The 21,148-nt window shown below is 51.4% G+C and overlaps 1 long non-coding RNA gene and 1 pseudogene across 1 annotated transcript in view; one reads left to right on the top strand and one right to left on the bottom strand.

Moving 5' to 3' along the window:
- The window catches only part of LOC118380605 (F-box/WD repeat-containing protein 7-like), a 52,568-nt pseudogene extending 38,543 nt beyond the window's left edge, over positions 1-14,025 (top strand).
- Positions 4,494-21,148, bottom strand: part of LOC127916372 (uncharacterized) — an 84,620-nt gene continuing 67,965 nt past the window's right edge. Inside the window, exons 2-3 of the long non-coding RNA XR_008094770.1 lie at positions 4,599-4,680; positions 4,494-4,557 (exon numbers count right to left, since the gene is read on the bottom strand). This is a non-coding gene — a long non-coding RNA (uncharacterized LOC127916372). The remainder of the gene's footprint in view (positions 4,558-4,598; positions 4,681-21,148) is intronic.

A 21,148-nucleotide genomic window follows, 5' to 3' on the forward strand; every position in this document is an offset into this window, starting at 1 on the left:
CTCTCCCCTCCCTCTCTCTCCTCTCCCCTCCCTCTCTCCCTCTCCCTCTCTCTCCTCTCCCTCCCTCTCTCTCCTCTCCCCTCCCTCTCTCTCCTCTCCCCTCCCTCTCTCCCTCCCTCTCTCTCCCTCTCCCTCCCTCTCCCTCCCCTCCCTCTCTCTCCTCTCCTCTCCCTCCCTCTCTCTCCTCTCCTCTCCCTCCCTCTCTCTCCTCTCCCCTCCCTCTCTCTCCTCTCCCCTCCCTCTCTCTCCTCTCCCCTCCTCTCTCTCCTCTCCCCTCCCTCTCTCTCCCCTCCCTCTCTCTCCCCTCCCTCTCTCTCCCCTCCCTCTCTCTCCTCTCCCCACCCTCTCTTCCCTCCCTTCCCTCCCCACCCTCCCTCTCTTCCCTCCCCACCCTCCCCCTCTCCTCCTCCAGTGTCTGCGTACATTAGTAGGCCATACAGGAGGTGTGTGGTCCAGTCAGATGAGTGGTAACATCGTGATCAGTGGGTCGACAGACAGGACTCTGAAGGTTTGGGACGCAGAGAGCGGAGAGTGTGTTCACACCCTGTACGGACATACCTCTACTGTACGCTGCATACACCTGCATGACAAACAGTGAGTTAACACACCTACACACACCTACACACACACACCTACGCACGCGCACACACCCACGCACACACACACACCTACGCACACACCCAGACACTCCAACTCAATATCCCCCAGGGTTGTGAGCGGTAGCCGTGACGCTACGTTGCGTCTGTGGGACGTAGATTCTGGCGAGTGTCTCACGTCCTGACGGGTCATGTGGCGGCGGTGCGGTGTGTCCAGTATGACGGCCGCAGGGTGGTCAGTGGAGGATACGACTTCATGGTGAAAGTCTGGGACCCGGAGACAGAGACCTGTCTACACACTCTGCAGGGACACACTAACAGAGTCTATTCACTACAGGTAGGAACACACACACACCCTGAGACAGAGACCTGTCTACACACTCTGCAGGGACACACTAACAGAGTCTCCTACCCCTCCTCCTCCTCCTACCCCTCCTCCTCCTCCTACCCCTCCTCCTCCTCCTACCCCTCCTCCTCATCCTCCCCCTCCTCTCCTCCCCCCCTCTCCTCCTCCTCCTCCTCCTCCTCCTCCTCCTCCTCCCCCCTCCCTCCTCCTCTCCCTCATCCTCCTCCCCCCCCTCCCCCTCCCCCCCCTCCTCCTCCCCCTCCCCCTCCTCCCCCTCCTCCTCCTCCTACCCCTCCCCCTCCCTCCTCCCTCCCCCTCCTCCCCCCCTCCCCCCCTCCTCCCCCCCCCTCCTCCCTCCCCCCTCCCTCCTCCCCCTCCTCCCTCCCCCCTCCTCCTCCTCCCCCCTCCCCTCCTCCCCCTCCTCCCTCCCCCCCCTCCCTCCTCCCCCTCCTCCTCCTACCCCCTCCTCCTCCTACCCCCTCCTCCTCCTACCCCTCCTCCTCCTCCTACCCCTCCTCCTCCTCCTTCCTCCCTCCTCCTCCTACTCCTCCTACCCCTCCTCCTCCTACCCCTCCTCCTCCCCCTCCCCTCCCCCCCCTCCTCCCCCCCTCCTCCTCCTACCCCTCCTCCTCCTCCTACCCCTCCTCCTACCCCTCCTCCTCTTCCTACCCCTCCTCCTCTCCTCCTACCCCTCCTCCTCCTCCTTCCTCCCTCCTCCTCATCCTCCCCCTCCTCTCCTCCTCCTCCCTCCTCCTCCTCCCCCTCCTCCTCCTCCCCTCATCCTCCTCCCCCTCCCCCCCTCCTCTCCCCCCTCCTCCTCTCCCCCCCTCCTCCTCCTCCTACCCCTCCTCCCCCCTCCCTCCTCCTCCCTCCCTCCCCCTCTCTCCTCCTCCCCCTCCTCCTCCCCCTCCCCAGTTTGACAGTACCTACGTGGTCAGTGGATCTCTGGACACCTCCATCAGGGTATGGGACGTAGTGACGGGAGGGTGTGTCCACACGCTGACCGGCCACCAATCACTGACCAGCGGTATGGAACTAAAGAACAACATCCTGGTCTCTGGCAACGCTGACTCTACTGTCAGGGTCTGGGATATACGGACAGGACAGTGTCTCCACACGCTGCAAGGTGAGGTTATACCCTCTACTGTCAGGGTCTGGGATATAGGGACAGGACAGTGTCTCCACACGCTGCAAGGTGAGGTTATACCCTCTACTGTCAGGGTCTGGGATATAGGGACAGGACAGTGTCTCCACACGCTGCAAGGTGAGGTTACACCTCTACTGTCAGGGTCTGGGATATACGGACAGGACAGTGTCTCCACACGCTGCAAGGTGAGGTTATACCCTCTACTGTCAGGGTCTGGGATATAGGGACAGGACAGTGTCTCCACACGCTGCAAGGTGAGGTTATACCCTCTACTGTCAGGGTCTGGGATATACGGACAGGACAGTGTCTCCACACGCTGCAAGGTGAGGTTATACCCTACTGTCAGGGTCTGGGATATAGGGACAGGACAGTGTCTCCACACGCTGCAAGGTGAGGTTATACCCTCTACTGTCAGGGTCTGGGATATAGGGACAGGACAGTGTCTCCACACGCTGCAAGGTGAGGTTATACCCTCTACTGTCAGGGTCTGGGATATACGGACAGGACAGTGTCTCCACACGCTGCAAGGTGAGGTTATACCCTCTACTGTCAGGGTCTGGGATATAGGGACAGGACAGTGTCTCCACACGCTGCAAGGTGAGGTTATACCCTCTACTGTCAGGGTCTGGGATATACGGACAGGACAGTGTCTCCACACGCTGCAAGGTGAGGTTATACCCTCTACTGTCAGGGTCTGGGATATAGGGACAGGACAGTGTCTCCACACGCTGCAAGGTGAGGTTATACCCTCTACTGTCAGGGTCTGGGATATACGGACAGGACAGTGTCTCCACACGCTGCAAGGTGAGGTTATACCCTCTACTGTCAGGGTCTGGGATATACGGACAGGACAGTGTCTCCACACGCTGCAAGGTGAGGTTATACCCTCTACTGTCAGGGTCTGGGATATAGGGACAGGACAGTGTCTCCACACGCTGCAAGGTGAGGTTATACCCTCTACTGTCAGGGTCTGGGATATACGGACAGGACAGTGTCTCCACACGCTGCAAGGTGAGGTTATACCCTCTACTGTCAGGGTCTGGGATATACGGACAGGACAGTGTCTCCACACGCTGCAAGGTGAGGTTATACCCTCTACTGTCAGGGTCTGGGATATACGGACAGGACAGTGTCTCCACACGCTGCAAGGTGAGGTTATACCCTCTACTGTCAGGGTCTGGGATATACGGACAGGACAGTGTCTCCACACGCTGCAAGGTGAGGTTATACCCTCTACTGTCAGGGTCTGGGATATACGGACAGGACAGTGTCTCCACACGCTGCAAGGTGAGGTTATACCCTCTACTGTCAGGGTCTGGGATATAGGGACAGGACAGTGTCTCCACACGCTGCAAGGTGAGGTTACACCCTCTACTGTCAGTCCTCTCTAGTCCATGTCTACAGGGGGGGTGTGTGTGTTTGTTTGCTTTAATGTCAGTAGGGGGGTACTGAAGGTCAGTGTAAATCAGAAGGAGACGAGGGGGGGGTGTTCTCTGGGAGTGGGCGGAGGTGTTCTCTGGGAGTGGGCGGAGGTGTTCTCTGGGAGTGGGCGGAGGTGTTCTCTGGGAGTGGGCGGAGGTGTTCTCTGGGAGTGGGCGGAGGTGTTCTCTGGGAGTGGGCGGAGGTGTTCTCTGGGAGTGGGCGGAGGTGTTCTCTGGGAGTGGGCGGAGGTGTTCTCTGGGAGTGGGCGGAGGTGTTCTCTGGGAGTGGGCGGAGGTGTTCTCTGGGAGTGGGCGGAGGTGTCCTCTGGGAGTGGGCGGAGGTGTCCTCTGGGAGTGGGCGGAGGTGTCCTCTGGGAGTGGGCGGAGGTGTCCTCTGGGAGTGGGCGGAGGTGTCCTCTGGGAGTGGGCGGAGGTGTCCTCTGGGAGGGGGCGGAGGTGTCCTCTGGGAGGGGGGCGGAGGTGTCCTCTGGGAGGGGGCGGGGGTGTTCTCTGGGAGGGGGCGGGGGGTGTTCTCTGGGAGGGGGAGGGAGGTGTTCTCTGGGAGGCGTTCTCTGGGAGGGGGCGGGAGGCGTTCTCTGGGAGGGGAGGGAGGCGTTCTCTGGGAGGGGGCGGAGGCGTTCTCTGGGAGGGCGGGAGGCGTTCTCTGGGAGGGGCGGGAGGCGTTCTCTGGGAGGGGGCGTTCTCTGTTTGTATCAAGGTGAAGCCTCACAAGACACGTCCGTTATCTATCTTATTATTGATCAATTGATCTTTAAACAATTTGTTAGCTTTTAACTGTGTTTTAGTCACTTTTGGCCTCGTGGTGAAATCCCTGAGTGGTTTCCTTCCTCTTCGGCAACTGAGTCGGGAAGGACACCTGTATCTCTGTAGTGACTGGGTGTATTGATACATCATCCACAGTATAATGAATAACTTCAACCTGCTTTGTGAGGCTGTGGGAAACCTCTCTGGTCTGTGTTTGAAATTCCCTGCTCTACTGAGGGACCTTACAGATAATTGTATGTGTGGGGTACAGAGATGAGGGACCTTACAGATAATTGTATGTGTGGGGTAGAGAGATGAGGGACCTTACAGATAATTGTACGTGTGGGGTACAGAGATGAGGGACCTTACAGATAATTGTATGTGTGGGGTACAGAGATGAGGGACCTTCCAGATAATTGTACGTGTGGGGTACAGAGATGAGGGACCTTCCAGATAATTGTATGTGTGGGGTACAGAGATGAGGAGGTCATTAATAATCATGTTAAACACCATTATTGAACACAGTGAGTCCATGCAACTTATTATGTGACTTGTTGAGCACATTTTTACTCCAGAACTTATTTTAGGTTTGTCAAAACAAAAGGGATTGAATACTGATTGACTCGAGACATTTCAGATTTTAATTTTTTATTAATTTGTTTTAAAAAAAATCTAAAAACATTTTTCACCTTTGACATTTTGTGTGTGTGTGTGTGTGTGTGTGTGTGTGTGTGTGTGTGACCAGTGACACATCTCCATTTAATCCATTTTTAATTCAGGCTGTAAAACATCAAACTGTGGAGAAATGTGGGTGTGAATACTTCCTGAATGAACTGTATGTATCATATCTCTAGATGCACAGAAGAACCAATCAGCTCTAACCTGTCTACAGTACTCCGATAACTAACTACCTCTCTCCTGTCTCGCTCCCCCTCCTCTCTCCTGCCCTCTCCCTGCCCCCCTCCTCCTCTCTCCCCCTCCTCTCTCCTCCTCTCTCCCCTGCCCCCCTCCTCTCTCTCCCTGCCCCCTCTCTCCTCTCTCCCTGTCTCCCCCTCTCTCCCTGTCTCCCCCTCTCTCCCTGTCTCTCTCCCTGTCCCCCCTCCTCTCCAGGTCCCCATAAGCACCAGTCAGCAGTGACCTGTCTCCAGTTCTCTCTCGTTCCCTGGTGGTCTCTTCATCAGATGACGGGACAGTGAAGCTGTGGAGCCTGGCGACGGGGGGAGTGGATCAGAGACCTGGTGGCTCTGCAGAGTGGAGGATCAGGGGGAGTGGTGTGGAGGATCAGGTAATGAAATGAGACCAACAGGGGAGTGGTGTGGAGGATCAGGGGAGTGGTGTGGAGGATCAGGTAATGAAATGAGACCAACAGGGGAGTGGTGTGGAGGATCAGGGGGAGTGGTGTGGAGGATCAGGTAATGAAATGAGACCCACGGGGGAGTGGTGTGGAGGATCAGGGGAGTGGTGTGGAGGATCAGGTAATGAAATGAGACCCACGGGGGAGTGGTGTGGAGGATCAGGGGAGTGGTGTGGAGGATCAGGTAATGAAATGAGACCCACAGGGGGAGTGGTGTGGAGGATCAGGTAATGAAATGAGACCCACGGGGGAGTGGGTCAGAGACCTGGTGGCTCTGCAGAGTGGAGGATCAGGGGAGTGGTGTGGAGGATCAGGTAATGAAATGAGACCCACAGGGGGAGAGGGTCAGAGACCTGGTGGCTCTGCAGAGTGGAGGATCAGGGGGAGTGGTGTGGAGGATCAGGTAATGAAATGAGACCCACGGGGGGGGAGGGTCAGAGACCTGGTGGCTCTGCAGAGTGGAGGATTGAGGAGATACTGCTGCCTGTAGGGCTAGATTATTGAAGAGATGCTGCTGCCTGTAGGGCTAGATTATTGAAGAGATGCTGCTGCCTGTAGGGCTAGATTATTGAAGAGATGCTGCTGCCTGTAGGGCTAGATTATTGAAGAGATGCTGCTGCCTGTAGGGCTAGATTATTGAAGAGATGCTGCTGCCTGTAGGGCTAGATTATTGAAGAGATGCTGCTGCCTGTAGGGCTAGATTATTGAAGAGATGCTGCTGCCTGTAGGGCTAGATTATTGAAGAGATGCTGCTGCCTGTAGGGCTAGATTATTGAAGAGATGCTGCTGCCTGTAGGGCTAGATTATTGAGGAGATGCTGCTGCCTGTAGGGCTAGAGTATTGAAGATGCTGCTGCCTGTAGGGCTAGATTATTGAAGAGATGCTGCTACCTCTAGGGCTAGATTATTGAGGAGATGCTGCTGCCTGTAGGGCTAGATTATTAAAGAGATGCTGCTGCCTGTAGGGCTAGATTATTGAGGAGATGCTGCTACCTGTAGGGCTAGATTATTGAAGAGATGCTGCTGCCTGTAGGGCTAGATTATTGAAGAGATGCTGCTGCCTGTAGGGCTAGATTATTGAAGAGATGCTGCTACCTGTAGGGCTAGATTATTTAGAGATTATTGAGGAGATGCTGCTGCCTGTAGGGCTAGATTATTGAAGAGATGCTTCTGCCTGTAGGGCTAGATTATTGAGGAGATGCTGCTGCCTGTAGGGCTAGATTATTGAAGAGATGCTGCTGCCTGTAGGGCTAGATTATTGAAGAGATGCTGCTGCCTGTAGGGCTAGATTATTAAAGAGATGCTGCTGCCTGTAGGGCTAGATTATTGAAGAGATGCTGCTGCCCGTAGGGCTAGATTATTGAGGAGATGCTGCTGCCTGTAGGGCTAGATTATTGAAGAGATGCTGCTGCCTATAGGGCTAGATTATTGAGGAGATGCTGCTACCTGTAGGGCTAGATTATTGAGGAGATGCTGCTACCTGTAGGGCTAGATTATTGAGGAGATGCTGCTGCCTGTAGGGCTAGATTATTGAAGAGATGCTGCTGCCTGTAGGGCTAGATTATTGAAGAGATGCTGCTGCCTGTAGGGCTACATTATTGAAGAGATGCTGCTGCCCGTAGGGCTAGATTATTGAAGAGATGCTGCTGCCTGTAGGGCTAGATTATTGAGGAGATGCTGCTGCCTGTAGGGCTAGATTATTGAAGAGATGCTGCTACCTGTAGGGCTAGATTATTTAGAGATTATTGAGGAGATGCTGCTGCCTGTAGGGCTAGATTATTGAAGAGATGCTTCTGCCTGTAGGGCTAGATTATTGAAGAGATGCTTCTGCCTGTAGGGCTAGATTATTGAGGAGATGCTGCTGCCTGTAGGGCTAGATTATTGAAGAGATGCTGCTGCCTGTAGGGCTAGATTATTAAAGAGATGCTGCTGCCCGTAGGGCTAGATTATTGAAGAGATGCTGCTGCCTGTAGGGCTAGATTATTGAAGAGATGCTGCTGCCTATAGGGCTAGATTATTGAGGAGATGCTGCTACCTGTAGGGCTAGATTATTGAAGAGATGCTGCTGCCTATAGGGCTAGATTATTGAGGAGATGCTGCTACCTGTAGGGCTAGATTATTGAGGAGATGTAGGGCTAGATTATTAGATTATTGAGATGCTGCTACCTGTAGGGCTAGATTATTGAAGAGATGCTGCTGCCTATAGGGCTAGATTATTGAGGAGATGCTGCTACCTGTAGGGCTAGATTATTGAGGAGATGCTGCTACCTGTAGGGCTAGATTATTTAGAGATTATTGAGGAGATGCTGCTGCCTGTAGGGCTAGATTATTGAAGAGATGCTTCTGCCTGTAGGGCTAGATTATTGAGGAGATGCTGCTGCCTGTAGGGCTAGATTATTGAAGAGATGCTGCTGCCTGTAGGGCTAGATTATTAAAGAGATGCTGCTGCCTGTAGGGCTAGATTATTGAAGAGATGCTGCTGCCCGTAGGGCTAGATTATTGAGGAGATGCTGCTGCCTGTAGGGCTAGATTATTGAAGAGATGCTGCTGCCTATAGGGCTAGATTATTGAGGAGATGCTGCTACCTGTAGGGCTAGATTATTGAGGAGATGCTGCTACCTGTAGGGCTAGATTATTGAGGAGATGCTGCTGCCTGTAGGGCTAGATTATTGAAGAGATGCTGCTGCCTGTAGGGCAAGATTATTGAAGAGATGCTGCTGCCTGTAGGGCTACATTATTGAAGAGATGCTGCTGCCCGTAGGGCTAGATTATTGAAGAGATGCTGCTGCCTGTAGGGCTAGATTATTGAGGAGATGCTGCTGCTGTAGGGCTAGATTATTGAAGAGATGCTGCTGCCTGTAGGGCTAGATTATTGAAGAGATGCTGCTGCCTGTAGGGCTAGATTATTGAAGAGATGCTGCTGCCTGTAGGGCTACATTATTGAAGAGATGCTGCTGCCCGTAGGGCTAGATTATTGAAGAGATGCTGCTGCCTGTAGGGCTAGATTATTGAGGAGATGCTGCTGCCTGTAGGGCTAGATTATTGAAGAGATGCTGCTGCCTATAGGGCTAGATTATTGAGGAGATGCTGCTACCTGTAGGGCTAGATTATTGAGGAGATGCTGCTACCTGTAGGGCTAGATTATTGAGGAGATGCTGCTGCCTGTAGGGCTAGATTATTGAAGAGATGCTGCTGCCTGTAGGGCTAGATTATTGAAGAGATGCTGCTGCCTGTAGGGCTACATTATTGAAGAGATGCTGCTGCCCGTAGGGCTAGATTATTGAAGAGATGCTGCTGCCTGTAGGGCTAGATTATTGAGGAGATGCTGCTGCCTGTAGGGCTAGATTATTGAAGAGATGCTGCTGCCTGTAGGGCTAGATTATTGAAGAGATGCTGCTGCCTGTAGGGCTAGATTATTGAAGAGATGCTGCTGCCTGTAGGGCTACATTATTGAAGAGATGCTGCTGCCCGTAGGGCTAGATTATTGAAGAGATGCTGCTGCCTGTAGGGCTAGATTATTGAGGAGATGCTGCTGCCTGTAGGGCTAGATTATTGAGGAGATGCTGCTGCCTGTAGGGCTAGATTATTGAAGAGATGCTGCTACCTGTAGGGCTACATTATTGAAGAGATGCTGCTGCCTGTAGGGCTACATTATTGAAGAGATGCTGCTGCCTGTAGGGCTAGATTACCAGACTGGTAACCCTCCTCTCTCTCTCCCTCTCTCCAGGGCATCTAACACCAGACTGATAACCCTCTCCACTCTCTCCTCTCTCTCCTCTCTCTACTCTCCCAGGGCATCTAACACCAGACTGGTAACCCTCCTCTCTCTCCTCTCTCCAGGGCATCTAACACCAGACTGGTAACCCTCCTCTCTCTCCTCTCTCCAGGGCATCTAACACCAGACTGGTAACCCTCCTCTCTCTCCTCTCTCCAGGGCTTCTAACACCAGACTGGTAACCCTCCTCTCTCTCCTCTCTCCAGGGCATCTAACACCAGACTGATAACCCTCCTCTCTCCAGGGCATCTAACACCAGACTGGTAACCCTCCTCTCTCTCCTCTCTCCAGGGCTTCTAACACCAGACTGGTAACCCTCCTCTCTCTCCTCTCTCCAGGGCTTCTAACACCAGACTGGTAACCCTCCTCTCTCTCCTCTCTCTCCTCTCTCCAGGGCATCTAACACCAGACTGGTAACCCTCCTCTCTCTCCTCTCTCCAGGGCATCTAACACCAGACTGATAACCCTCTCCTCTCTCTCCTCTCTCCAGGGCATCTAACACCAGACTGATAACCCTCCTCTCTCTCCTCTCTCCAGGGCATCTAACACCAGACTGGTAACCCTCCTCTCTCTCCTCTCTCCAGGGCATCTAACACCAGACTGGTAACCCTCCTCTCTCCCTCTCTCCAGGGCATCTAACACCAGACTGGTAACCCTCCTCTCTCTCCCTCTCTCCAGGGCATCTAACACCAGACTGATAACCCTCCTCTCTCTCCTCTCTCCAGGGCATCTAACACCAGACTGGTAACCCTCCTCTCTCTCCTCTCTCCTCTCTCCAGGGCATCTAACACCAGACTGGTAACCCTCCTCTCTCTCCTCTCTCCAGGGCATCTAACACCAGACTGATAACCCTCCTCTCTCTCCTCTCTCCAGGGCATCTAACACCAGACTGATAACCCTCCTCTCTCTCCTCTCTCCAGGGCATCTAACACCAGACTGGTAACCCTCCTCTCTCTCCTCTCTCCAGGGCATCTAACACCAGACTGGTAACCCTCCTCTCTCTCCTCTCTCCAGGGCATCTAACACCAGACTGATAACCCTCTCCTCTCTCTCCTCTCTCCAGGGCATCTAACACCAGACTGATAACCCTCCTCTCTCTCCTCTCTCCAGGGCATCTAACACCAGACTGGTAACCCTCCTCTCTCTCCTCTCTCCAGGGCATCTAACACCAGACTGATAACCCTCCTCTCTCTCCTCTCTCCAGGGCATCTAACACCAGACTGGTAACCCTCCTCTCTCTCCTCTCTCCAGGGCATCTAACACCAGACTGATAACCCTCCTCTCTCTCCTCTCTCCAGGGCATCTAACACCAGACTGGTAACCCTCCTCTCTCTCCTCTCTCCTCTCTCCAGGGCATCTAACACCAGACTGGTAACCCTCCTCTCTCTCCTCTCTCCAGGGCATCTAACACCAGACTGGTAACCCTCCTCTCTCTCCTCTCTCCAGGGCATCTAACACCAGACTGGTAACCCTCCTCTCTCCTCTCTCCAGGGCATCTAACACCAGACTGATAACCCTCCTCTCTCTCCTCTCTCCAGGGCATCTAACACCAGACTGATAACCCTCCTCTCTCTCTCTCCTCTCTCCAGGGCATCTAACACCAGACTGATAACCCTCCTCTCTCTCCTCTCTCCTCTCTCCAGGGCATCTAACACCAGACTGATAACCCTCCTCTCTCTCTCCTCTCTCCAGGGCATCTAACACCAGACTGATAACCCTCCTCTCTCTCCTCTCTCCAGGGCATCTAACACCAGACTGGTAACCCTCCTCTCTCCTCTCTCCAGGGCATCTAACACCAGACTGGTAACCCTCCTCTCTCTCCCTCTCTCCAGGGCATCTAACACCAGACTGGTAACCCTCCTCTCTCTCCTCTCTCCAGGGCATCTAACACCAGACTGGTAACCCTCCTCTCTCTCTCCTCTCTCCAGGGCATCTAACACCAGACTGGTAACCCTCCTCTCTCCTCTCTCCAGGGCATCTAACACCAGACTGGTAACCCTCCTCTCTCCTCTCTCCTCTCTCCAGGGCATCTAACACCAGACTGGTAACCCTCCTCTCTCTCCTCTCTCTCAGGGCATCTAACACCAGACTGGTAACCCTCCTCTCTCCCTCTCCAGGGCATCTAACACCAGACTGGTAACCCTCCTCTCTCTCCTCTCTCCAGGGCATCTAACACCAGACTGGTAACCCTCCTCTCTCTCCTCTCTCCAGGGCTTCTAACACCAGACTGATAACCCTCCTCTCTCTCCTCTCTCCAGGGCATCTAACACCAGACTGGTAACCCTCCTCTCTCTCCTCTCTCCAGGGCATCTAACACCAGACTGGTAACCCTCCTCTCTCTCCTCTCTCCAGGGCATCTAACACCAGACTGATAACCCTCTCCTCTCTCTCCTCTCTCCAGAGCATCTAACACCAGACTGATAACCCTCCTCTCTCTCCTCTCTCCAGGGCATCTAACACCAGACTGGTAACCCTCCTCTCTCTCCTCTCTCCAGGGCTTCTAACACCAGACTGATAACCCTCTCCTCTCTCTCCTCTCTCCAGAGCATCTAACACCAGACTGATAACCCTCCTCTCTCTCCTCTCTCCAGGGCATCTAACACCAGACTGGTAACCCTCCTCTCTCTCCTCTCTCCAGGGCATCTAACACCAGACTGGTAACCCTCCTCTCTCTCCTCTCTCCAGGGCATCTAACACCAGACTGGTAACCCTCCTCTCTCCTCCCTCCTCTCTCCAGGGCATCTAACACCAGACTGGTAACCCTCCTCTCTCTCCTCTCTCCAGGGCATCTAACACCAGACTGGTAACCCTCCTCTCTCTCCTCTCTCCAGGGCTTCTAACACCAGACTGGTAACCCTCCTCTCTCTCCTCTCTCCAGGGCATCTAACACCAGACTGGTAACCCTCCTCTCTCTCCTCTCTCCAGGGCATCTAACACCAGACTGGTAACCCTCCTCTCTCTCCTCTCTCCTCTCTCCAGGGCATCTAACACCAGACTGTTAACCCTCCTCTCTCCTCTCTCCAGGGCATCTAACACCAGACTGGTAACCCTCCTCTCTCTCCTCTCTCCAGGGCATCTAACACCAGACTGGTAACCCTCCTCTCTCTCCTCTCTCCAGGGCTTCTAACACCAGACTGGTAACCCTCCTCTCTCTCCTCTCTCAGGGCATCTAACACCAGACTGGTAACCCTCCTCTCTCCCTCTCTCCAGGGCATCTAACACCAGACTGGTAACCCTCCTCTCTCTCCTCTCTCCTCTCTCTCAGGGCATCTAACACCAGACTGGTAACCCTCCTCTCTCCTCTCTCCAGGGCATCTAACACCAGACTGGTAACCCTCCTCTCTCCTCTCTCCAGGGCATCTAACACCAGACTGGTAACCCTCCTCTCTCTCCTCTCTCCTCTCTCCAGGGCATCTAACACCAGACTGGTAACCCTCCTCTCTCTCCTCTCTCCAGGGCATCTAACACCAGACTGGTAACCCTCCTCTCTCTCCTCTCTCCAGGGCATCTAACACCAGACTGGTAACCCTCCTCTCTCCTCTCTCCAGGGCATCTAACACCAGACTGGTAACCCTCCTCTCTCTCCTCTCTCCAGGGCATCTAACACCAGACTGGTAACCCTCCTCTCTCTCCTCTCTCCAGGGCTTCTAACACCAGACTGGTAACCCTCCTCTCTCTCCTCTCTCCAGGGCATCTAACACCAGACTGGTAACCCTCCTCTCTCCTCTCTCCAGGGCATCTAACACCAGACTGGTAACCCTCCTCTCTCTCCTCTCTCCTCTCTCCAGGGCATCTAACACCAGACTGGTAACCCTCCTCTCTCTCCTCTCTCCAGGGCATCTAACACCAGACTGGTAACCCTCCTCTCTCTCCTCTCTCCAGGGCTTCTAACACCAGACTGGTAACCCTCCTCTCTCTCCTCTCTCCTCTCTCCAGGGCATCTAACACCAGACTGGTAACCCTCCTCTCTCTCCTCTCTCCTCTCTCCAGGGCATCTAACACCAGACTGGTAACCCTCCTCTCTCTCTCTCTCCAGGGCATCTAACACCAGACTGATAACCCTCCTCTCTCTCCTCTCTCCAGGGCATCTAACACCAGACTGGTAACTCTCCTCTCTCTCTCCTCTCCAGGGCATCTAACACCAGACTGGTAACCCTCCTCTCTCCTCTCTCCTCTCTCCAGGGCATCTAACACCAGACTGGTAACCCTCCTCTCTCTCCTCTCCCTCTCTCCAGGGCATCTAACACCAGACTGGTAACCCTCCTCTCTCTCCTCTCTCCAGGGCATCTAACACCAGACTGGTAACCCTCCTCTCTCTCCTCTCTCCAGGGCATCTAACACCAGACTGGTAACCCTCCTCTCTCTCCTCTCTCCAGGGCATCTAACACCAGACTGGTAACCCTCCTCTCTCTCCTCTCTCCAGGGCATCTAACACCAGACTGATAGCAGCTGTTGGCAGCAGGAACGGAACAGAGGAGACCAAACTCTTGGTGCTGGACTTGACCTCACCGACACCCAGAAGTGATGTCATTAAAAATGGACGTTATGTCATCGGGAAAGGATGCGAGGCAATCGAAGAAGGACCCAATATCGTCATGGGAACGGGAAAGCTTGTGGTGATGAGGAGGAGGAGGTGATGAGGAGGAGGAGGTGATGAGGAGGAGGAGGAGGAGGTGATGAAGTATAGAAGGACTGAGTGCAACTCCAAAATGTCCTCTTTCCTCATCACAACCCTGGGCAACCAAACCCCGTATTTTCTGTCTGAACTAAAACACTGGTACTGACTGGTGAAGAGACACAAGATCAACTTTCTGTGACTGGAAGAAACCACGAGAGGACTCATTGGCTGGCTGACTGGCTGGCTGACTGGCTGGCTGACTGGCTGACTGACTGGCTGGCTGACTGGCTGACTGGCTGGCTGACTGACCGCTGACCGGCCGGCTGACTGGCCGGCTGACTGGCCGACTGGCTGGCTGACTGACTGGCTGACTGGCTGACTGACTGGCTGACTGGCTGACTGGCTGGCTGACTGGCTGACTGACTGGCTGACTGGCTGACCGACTGACTGACTGACTGACTGACTGACTGGCTGGCTGACTGGCTGACTGGCTGGCTGACTGGCTGGCTGACTGGCTGACTGGCTGGCTGACTGGCTGGCTGACTGGCTGACTGGCTGACTGACTGGCTGACTGGCTGACTGACTGGCTGACTGGCTGGCTGGCTGACTGGCTGACTGGCTGGCTGACTGGCTGGCTGACTGGCTGGCTGACCGGCTGACTGGCCGGCTGACTGGCCGGCTGACTGGCCGCTGACTGACCGGCTGACTGGCCGGCTGGCTGACTGGCCGGCCGGCTGACTGACTGACTGGCCGGCCGGCCGGCTGGCTGGCTGACCGACCGACCGACCGACCGACCGACCGACCGACCGACCGATAACCCAAAGACCAAACCAGTAACTACTGTAACTCCTCCCAGACTACTGCTGGATGTATAGACTGCATATGAGGCAGATTACAGGTCTAGAGACACTGTTCCCAGATCTGTTTGGTCTTCAGCCAACCCCTCTGACTGGCATAATGAACTGCAGTAACTACAGGTCTGGGACCAGATCTATTGAACTGGAGAGACACTGGACTCTGGATATGCCTGAAACCCTATTCCCTATAGTAGTGCACTATATAGGGAACAGGGTCTATAGTAGTGTACTATATAGGGAATAGGGTCTATAGTAGTGCACTATATAGGGTATAGGGTCTATAGTAGTGCACTATATAGGGAATAGGGTCTATAGTAGTGCACTATATAGGGTCTATAGTAGTGCACTGTATAGGGTCTATAGTAGTGTACTATATGGGGAATAGGGTCTATAGTAGTGCACTATATAGGGAATAGGGTCTATAGTAGTCTACTATATAGGGAATAGGGCTCTGATCTATAGTAGTGCACTATATAGGGAATAGAGCTCTGGTCTATAGTAGTGCACTATATAGGGAATAGGGTCTATAGTAGTCTACTATATAGGGTCTATAGTAGTGCACTATATAGGGAATAGGGTCTATAGTAGTGCACTGTATAGGGTCTATAGTAGTGCACTATATAGGGTCTATAGTAGTGTACTATATAGGGAATAGGGTCTATAGTAGTGCACTATATAGGGTCTATAGTAGTGCACTATATAGGGTCTATAGTAGTGTACTATATAGGGAATAGGGTCTATAGTAGTGCACTATATAGGGAATAGGGTCTATAGTAGTCTACTATATAGGGAATAGGGTCTATAGTAGTGCACTATATAGGGAATAGGGTCTATAGTAGTGCACTATATAGGGTCTATAGTAGTGCACTATATAGGGAATAGGGTCTATAGTAGTGTACTATATAGGGAATAGGGTCTATAGTAGTGCACTATATAGGGAATAGGGTCTATAGTAGTGTACTATATAGGGAATAGGGTCTATAGTAGCACTATATAGGGTCTATAGTAATATAATAATATATGCCATTTAGCTGACGCTTTTATCCAAAGCGACTTACAGTCATGTGTGCATACATTCTACGTATGGGTGGTCCCGGGATCGAACCCACTACCCTGGCGTTACAAGCGCCATGCTCTACCAACTGAGCCACAGGAGGACCACAGTAGTGTACTATATAGGGAATAGGGTCTATAGTAGTGCACTATATAGGGAATAGGGTCTATAGTAGTGCACTATATAGGGAATAGGGTCTATAGTAGTGTACTATATAGGGAATAGGGTCTATAGTAGTGCACTATATAGGGAATAGGGTCTATAGTAGTGCACTATATAGGGAATAGGGTCTATAGTAGTGCACTATATAGGGAATAGGGTCTATAGTAGTGCACTATATAGGGAATAGGGTCTATAGTAGTGTACTATATAGGGAATAGGGTCTATAGTAGTGCACTATATAGGGAATAGGGTCTATAGTAGTGCACTATATAGGGAATAGGGTCTATAGTAGTGCACTATATAGGGAATAGGGTCTATAGTAGTGTACTATATAGGGAATAGGTCTATAGTAGTGTACTATATAGGGTCTATAGTAGTGCACTATATAGGGTCTATAGTAGTGTACTATATAGGGTCTATAGTAGTGTACTATATAGGGAATAGGGTCTATAGTAGTGTACTATATAGGGAATAGGGTCTATAGTAGTGTACTATATAGGGAATAGGGTCTATAGTAGTGCACTATATAGGGAATAGGGTCTATAGTAGTGTACTATATAGGGTCTATAGTAGTGTACTATATAGGGTCTATAGTAGTGTACTATATAGGGTCTATAGTAGTGTACTATATAGGGTCTATAGTAGTGTACTATATAGGGTCTATAGTAGTGTACTGTATAGGGTCTATAGTAGTGTACTGTATAGGGTCTATAGTAGTGTACTGTATAGGGTCTATAGTAGTGTACTGTATAGGGTCTATAGTAGTGTACTGTATAGGGTCTATAGTAGTGTACTGTATAGGGTCTATAGTAGTGTACTATATAGGGAATAGGGTCTATAGTAGTGCACTATATAGGGTCTATAGTAGTGCACTATATAGGGAATAGGGTCTATAGTAGTGTACTATATAGGGAATAGGGTCTATAGTAGTGTACTATATAGGGAATAGGGTCTATAGTAGTGTACTATATAGGGAATAGGGTCTATAGTAGTGTACTATATAGGGAATAGGGCCCTGGTCTATAAGTGTATTCTATATTGGGAATAGGGTCAATAGTAGTATACTATATAGGGAATAGGGTCTATAGTAGTGCACTATATAGGGAATAGGGTCTATAGTAGTCTACTATATAGGGAATAGGGCTCTGGTCTAAAGTAGTGCACTAAATAGGGAATAGGGTTCTGGTCTAAAGTAGTGCACTAAATAGGGAATAGGGCTCTGATCTATAGTAGTGCACTATATAGGGAATAGGGCTCTGGTCTATAGTAGTGCACTATATAGGAAATAGGGTCTATAGTAGTCTACTATATAGGAATAGGGCTCTGGTCTAAAGTAGTGCACTAAATAGGGAATAGGGTTCTGGTCTAAAGTAGTGCACTAAATAGGGAATAGGGTTCTGGTCTATAGTAGTGTACTACATAGGGAATAGGGCTCTGGTCTATACTAGTGTACTATATAGGGAATAGGGCTCTGGTCTATAGTAGTGCACTATATAGGGAATAGGGTCTATAGTAGTGCACTATATAGGGAATAGGGCTCTGGTCTATACTAGTGTACTATATAGGGAATAGGGCTCTGGTCTATACTAGTGTACTATATAGGGTGCCAGACTCACCCTCTCCAGCCAGTCTAATATATGCTGGATCCATATACAGAATGGAGGTCCAGAGTTTTTCCTCATTGACCTACCCAGGAAAACCTCCTGGGCCCCAATGATATACTGTTACTTAGACTTCAACTTGAGTACCAACTGGTTCCCCATTCCCCTATGTACTATACTGTTTAGTGCACTACTTTAGACCAGCTAACTGGGTCCTCCCTATAGGTCCTGGTCTAAAGTAGTGCACTACATGGGGAACCAGTTGGGACTCGAGGTGAAGTATATCACTGGGACCCGGGAGGTTTTCCTAGGTAGGTCAATGAGGGAGAAACTCTGTGTCCCGTTCGGTAACAGTTAGCGTTTGTGATATAATGTAAAATATTGAATGTACATATGAAGATGTATAATGTTGTTTTTATATGAAAAGAGGAAACTGCAGAGGTTTGTTGGGGGGAGAAACAGTTGAATAAAGAAATGGTAACTTTTCTAAAATATGTTGTGGTGGATTGTTTTATTGTTGCCCAGTACACTGTTCTGGGGTCAGTTTGTTTTCCCCACTAATCATTAGGATTGGCGGAAGGGGGGTCTGATCCTGGATCTGTACAACGGGAGAAATTTACGTTTTTCTCTTAACTGGTTTGTGTTGCTCGTTCCACCTTGAGCAGATTTTCACAAAACATCAGTAGCTTTTTAAAAGTGCCTTAACTCTTCTTGTTGCTTTTCCTGTTCTCTCACACACACGTACCAACGCTATCACATGACCTCCGAGTGATGTGTATTGCTGTAATGACCTCTTAGTAGAATTGGGGCTTCTCCTCTTCCTCTCTCTTTTCCTGTCGGTGTCTTCACTCCTCTCTCTCTCTCTCTCTCTTTCCTGTCGGTGTCTTCACTCCTCTCTCTCTCTCTTCCTGTCGGTGTCTTCACTCATCTCTCTCTCTTTCCTGTCGTTGTCTTCACTCCTCTCTCTCTCTCTTCCTGTCGTTGTCTTCACTCCTCTCTCTCTCTCTCTTTCCTGTCGTTGTCTTCACTCCTCTCTCTCTCTCTCTCTCTTCCTGTCGTTGTCTTCACTCCTCTCTCTCTCTCTTCCTGTCGTTGTCTTCACTCATCTCTCTCTCTCTTTCCTGTCGTTGTCTTCACTCATCTCTCTCTCTCTTCCTGTCGTTGTCTTCACTCATCTCTCTCTCTCTTCCTGTCGTTGTCTTCACTCATCTCTCTCTCTCTTCCTGTCGTTGTCTTCACTCATCTCTCTCTCTTCCTGTCGTTGTCTTCACTCATCTCTCTCTCTTCCTGTCGTTGTCTTCACTCATCTCTCTCTCTCTTCCTGTCGTTGTCTTCACTCATCTCTCTCTCCTTCCTGTCGTTGTCTTCACTCCTCTCTCTCTCTCTCTTCCTGTCGTTGTCTTCACTCCTCTCTCTCTCTCTCTTCCTGTCGTTGTCTTCACTCCTCTCTCTCTCTCTCTCCTGTCGTTGTCTTCACTCCTCTCTCTCTCTCTCTTCCTGTCGTTGTCTTCACTCCTCTCTCTCTCTCTCTCTCTCTTCCTGTCGTTGTCTTCACCCTCTCTCTCTCTCTTCCTGTCGTTGTCTTCACTCCTCTCTCTCTCTTCCTGTCGGTGTCTTCACTCCTCTCTCTCTCTCTCTCTCTCTCTCTCTCTCTCTCTCATCAAGGAGGGTCTGCCGTCTCCCACTGAGGGGGTCCGCCGTCTCCCACTGAGGGGGTCTGCTGTAGTAATAATGTAGAGCAGATTTGGACCAATAGCCTCTCCCTTATTCGAATAGAAGAAAAAGCCATCAAATTTTACAACCTTCTAAAAGCATGTTTTATTTTAACCTTTATTTAACCAGGCAAGTCAGTTAAGAACAAATTCTTATTTTCAATGACGGCCTGGGAACAGTGGGTTAACTGCCTGTTCAGGGGCAGAACGACAGATTTGTACCTTGTCAGCTCGGGGTTTGAACTCGCAACCTTCCGGTTACTAGTCCAACGCTCTAACCACTAGGCTACCCTGAAACATTCCATCACACAGCTCTACAATAACAAGAGAAGAGTCCCGTCAGCCAGCTGGTTCTGAGGCTCAGTTCACCAAACCAACCCCATTGTCACGTGTGCCTGTCATCGTTGTAACGTTCGTTATGACACTCACCTGACTCCATCACCTCCTCGATTACCTCCCCTATAGATGTCCCTTTGGTTCCTTCCCCAGGCGTCCATTGTGTCTGTTTCATGTCTGTGCGTTGTTCGTTGTTTCCTGATTTGTTCATGCTGGTTGTTTTAATAAATAATTCCCTCCCTGAACTTGCTTCTTGACTCTCTGCTCACACGTCACACCCACAAAGCCTCAGGACAGCCCTCAGAACATCTGGCCCAAACAAATCAAAACACAAAGAAAAATATTGGTAAGACACGGCAAAAATATCTTAGTAAACTTCAATGTTATTTGGCTCTAAACAGACAGCACTTGGTGGCAGACTGTCTTAACCCTGTGACTGATAGAAAACTGAGGAAAACACTGACTAGTCTGGCTATAGAGACCGGTCGTCACAGACAAACCTGGCTGCCCAGAGAGCACAGTCTGGCTGCCCAGAGAGGACAGTCTGGCTGCCCAGAGAGGACAGTCTGGCTGCCCAGAGAGGACAGTCTGGCTGCCCAGAGAGCACAGTCTGGCTGCCCAGAGAGCACAGTCTGGCTGCCCAGAGAGCACAGTCTGGCTGCCCAGAGAGCACAGTCTGGCTGCCCAGAGAGGACAGTCTGGCTGCCCAGAGAGGACAGTCTGGTTATAGAGACCGGTCGTCACAGACCAACCTGGCTGCCCAGAGAGGACAGTCTGGCTGCCCAGAGAGGACAGTCTGGCTATAGAGACCGCTCGTCACAGACCAACCTGGCTGCCCAGAGAGGACAGTCTGGCTGCCCAGAGAGGACAGTCTGGCTGCCCAGAGAGGACAGTCTGGCTGCCCAGAGAGGACAGTCTGGCTGCCCAGAGAGGACAGTCTGGCTATAGAGACCGGGTCGTCACAGACCAACCTGGCTGCCCAGAGAGGACAGTCTGGCTGCCCAGAGGGGACAGTCTGGCTGCCCAGAGAGGACAGTCTGGCTGCCCAGAGAGGACAGTCTGTGCTCACTCTTCTCCAGGGGAGAGGTAGACAGCTGCATTTCCTATTACACTGTGTGTGTGCGTGCGTGCTGGACTTCAGATAAATCCTAATTCAACTCAGCTTCATTCGCTACAGCGAGTCTATATAGTAGCAGTTGCCAGGGCAACAGAGAGGTCTTACCGAGGACCATTACTACTGTCTTCCTTCACAGCTCGATACTGTTGTGTGTAGAGATGGCCTTGATGATGGGAAAGCACTTAGTTTAAATAAGAACTGCATCATGGACGTCTGGACACCGTAGGACAAAGAGTAAAGGGGTGTGAACCTTTTCACAAAGCTGACAGAAAGTGTCTGATGGAAATG

The sequence above is a fragment of the Oncorhynchus keta genome, chromosome 35 (assembly GCF_023373465.1).
Source record: "Oncorhynchus keta strain PuntledgeMale-10-30-2019 chromosome 35, Oket_V2, whole genome shotgun sequence".
Lineage (NCBI taxonomy): Eukaryota > Metazoa > Chordata > Actinopteri > Salmoniformes > Salmonidae > Oncorhynchus > Oncorhynchus keta.